The sequence below is a fragment of the Tupaia chinensis genome, unplaced genomic scaffold (genome assembly GCF_000334495.1).
Source record: "Tupaia chinensis unplaced genomic scaffold, TupChi_1.0 Scaffold000010_1, whole genome shotgun sequence".
In the NCBI taxonomy this organism is placed as follows: Eukaryota; Metazoa; Chordata; class Mammalia; order Scandentia; family Tupaiidae; genus Tupaia; species Tupaia belangeri.
The window spans coordinates 769,386-773,215 of record NW_006159440.1 but is presented as its reverse complement, the minus strand read 5'-3'; the positions used below and the strand labels follow the sequence as shown (position 1 = coordinate 773,215).

The window sequence follows — 3,830 nt, the reverse complement described above, 5'->3', positions numbered from 1 at the left end:
CTGCCTCTCCAGTGAGCGCATACCAAGAACATACAAAAATGAAGTTATTTTGTCTAGGGAAGTCTCTGGGTGGCTAAGAGATAGAGGGGAGCATTTTAATTCATCCTCCTTTTCTATTTTCTGGATTCTTTTCCACATAAATATATTACTTAGCTGAAACATTAACTTTAAAAAGTAACTTTGAGGGGCTGGCAGATAGTGTAGTGGTTAATGGTGCTGGACTCCCACATGGTTGACTGTGGTTTGAGTCCCAGACCTGGAAGCTTGCTTTCTCACTTTCTCTCTCTCTCATGAACACTCCTCTCTCTCTCCCTCTCTGGTCAAACTAAAATAAATAAATAAATAAATAAATAAATAAATAAATAAATAAATAAAACTAAATAAAATCATTCTTTTTTAAAAAAGAAATTTATACAGCCTTAAAAGCAGATGTTTAAAATAAGAAATGCTAAAAATTAATGCATAGCACAACCACCTCAATACATTGGGGGAAAAAATAAGCAAAATAAGGCCAATCAGTTGGCATGGTGTTTAAAGCAACTGGATCTCTCATGGCAGAGTGCACATTTCAAGTCCTCGACCTTCCAGCTTGAAAACTGTACCTATGTGGTTTCCACCTGCTTTAACCACCATGCCACTAACTGGCCTACTTACTTTAAATATACCATTAATTTACTATAAACATTTACTTACTTTAGACTTATTGTAAACATTGACATTCCTCACTTTGTGATCAGCATATAAAAAGACTGCTTATTACCACCGATTCCACTCAACTCTATAGTGGGTGTTCTAGCTAATATGATAAGGTAAGAAAAAGAAATTGAAAAGAAAGAAGAAAAATCACAAGATATAAATAAAATTGTGTACTCAAGAAAACTAAGGTTTGGGGCCAGCAGGTGGCGTGGTGGTTAAAGCACTAGACTCACATACTCATGGCCGACCACCCAAGTTCCAGACCTGGTGGCTTGCATTCTCACTTTCTCTCTCTCTCTCTCTCTCTCTCTCTATCTCTATCTCTCTCTCTATCTCTTTCTTTCTCACATTCTCTCTCATCTCTCTCTGGTGAGCACATATGCCTTACGGCAAATTTAAAAAATAATGATGGTTATAAATAAAATTAAATAAATAATTTTTTAGGAAAAAAAATAAACCCAAGGCCAGTGCTCACTTCAGCAACACATGTAATACAACTGAAACAATATAGCGAAGATTAGCATGGCCCCTACGCAAGGATGCGTGCAAACTTGGGAAACAGTCCACAGTTTATACCGAATGTCGGCACTCCGTGACAGAAACTGAAAGACTGGAAGGCATAAAGGCATGGAGAGCAACTCCCTGCCCACAGACGGTGTGGGAGGGAGCTGGGCAAAGGAGGGGGCCACAGGAGAAAGGGGATCAAGGAGAACAAGTTAAAGCAAAAGATTTAACAGATACAAAAATGAAGGGTTGTCTACTGATGATTATATGTATGGGAATATCTTTAATGTAAATGTAATGCAAATGTAATAAAAAGAGAGAGAGAAAACCCAAAGCCAGCTCCATACTTCTTCCCATAAAAGTACATGAAATAGGGAACAGGTTAGCGTAATGGCTATGTCGTTGGACTCCCACGTAGTCGACCGTGGTTTGCATCCCAGACCTGGTGGCTTAAAACTCACGCTGGGCGCGTGTGCGTGCGTGCCCAAGATCCTGAGAGGGGAATGGAGGAGAAGGGATTGCAGCGTGGCCAGTTCGCGTCCTTGACCTGGCAGCTTGCTTTCTCACTTTCCCCCCTCCCCTGCTCACTCGGTCCCTGTCTGGTCAAATTGAAAATAAATAAAAAAATAGGGACCAACAGTTGGCGTAATGGCTATGTCATTGGACTCTCGTGTAGTCGACTATGGTTCAAGTCCTGGACTCAGTGACTTAAACTCACACAGGGCACGTGTGCATGCGTGCCCAAGATTCAAGGGGAGAATGGAGGGGAAGGGATTGTGGCGTGGCCATCCCCCTGGGAGGTGATTTCTCGCTTTCTGTCTCTCTAGCTCTCTCTGTCTTTCTGGCGAGTGCACGTGCCCTATAGCAAAAACCTCTCAAAAAAAAAAGTATATGAAATAAATTTCCTTAAATTAGAACCCATGTTTATTGTATTTCAAAGCATAGCGGTATTCAAAAAGCTCGTGGAAAATGCATATTATGAAAATAAAAGCTATACATGGATTACAAAATATTTAGCACCAAAATAAAATTATTTTATTTTTAAGAAATTATTTTTATTCAATTAATTGTTTGTTTATTTATTTACTGTGATTTTCAAGCTGCCAGGTCCAGGACTCAAACTGCAGTTGGACATGTGGGAATCCAGTACCTTAACCACCTTGCCACCTGCTGGCCCCAAACTTGTACTTTAATTTTATTTTTCATGAACTTTTTGAAATCCCCTTATATTCATAGAAATATTTTTGAATTGAAAAAGAAACTTTGCTTCTGAAATATTTTAAATCTGACTTAAATACTTATGAATTTATGATTACAAATATTGTCTGGTCTGTTTTTCCAATATTTCTGAATGACTACATAACAAACAGCCACATGTGTGCTTTTATGGGAAGAAACTGTGAACTTTACTCAAAACTGTACTGAGAAACAGACTTGAGTGCCTTTTTAAAGGTTTGATTTTTATTACTGAATTGTACAACTGTCAAGGAATTTCAATAGAGTGATATTTATACTTCCAATGTTTCTCTCTTGGAATCCATTCTCCTTTGCCTCCCTAGAGAAAGGAGTTCACATAAGAATGTTCATATCCAGTCCCCATTTGTATAAAACCAAAGGCCTGGGTAAACAGAATAATTCTCCTGTAAACTGTGAGAGTCTTCACCATCATCAGACAGTAAATGTAATTTCTCAAAGATCAGCATTTAAGTCTTAAATTCTTATTAACGACATATGGGTCTTTTAACGCACCAGATATTTTATTCTATTTCATACAGTTTAGGACATTAAAATTCCACTACTTGTTATTGTAATAAAATAAATACCATTAGGACATTAAAATTCCACTACTTGTTATTGCATTAAAATAAATACCGCTTCATTCCATTTCTGAATTCTGTCCTTGTTTTCTTAAATAAGACTGAACACTGCACTTAGAAAATAGACACACTTGAAAATATATTTGACTGTATTTATTGCACCTTTTAGTTTCAAGGTGAAATTTCAGATTTTAAAATTGTAGTTGCTTGAGATGATTACCAGAATGAGGTGTAATGATATCTTGCATTTATGATTATTGATGCACCTTTTTATAGAGTCATTTTTATGTTGAACTACTTATTTTATATGCATTGATGAGCATAATTGCAATTAGTTATCTAGTTTGGTAAATGAGTATCTGGGATAATTTATGGGTGCTTCTAATTTTTAGTTCAGACTTGACATTTTAATATTGACTTGAGCATTTAACATATCTTGCTGGGTACATTTGATCACTCACATTTGCAATGAAGAATGTAGCTACAGATATTTATAACATAAAGGTAAGACTTGAATTTATTCACTCAATTTTTATTTTCTTCAAAGGAGAGTGAGCTTCTACTACCTAAAGAGGACTCTCCCGTTTGGAAAGAATTCCTAAAAGTATTGGTTTTCCTCAAGTAAAATGTATTAAAGTTACAAATTAGAAATATAATTTCTTTTAAAACTTAAAACCCAATGTAGGAGCCAGCAGGTGGTGTGGTGGTTCAGGTGCTAGACTCCCACATGGCCTACTACAGTTCAAATCCCAGACCTGGCTGCTTAAAGATCACACCAGGCATGTACATGTGTGTGCCCAAACCGCAAGTGGA

At 36.9% G+C, this 3,830-nt stretch overlaps 1 non-coding gene across 1 annotated transcript; it reads left to right on the top strand.

Moving 5' to 3' along the window:
* The first annotated feature begins 1,163 nt into the window (after positions 1-1,163).
* On the top strand, positions 1,164-1,269 carry LOC114005754 (U6 spliceosomal RNA). Its single transcript, XR_003547581.1, has one exon. It is a non-coding gene; the product is annotated as a U6 spliceosomal RNA (small nuclear RNA).
* The last annotated feature ends 2,561 nt before the right edge of the window (positions 1,270-3,830 follow it).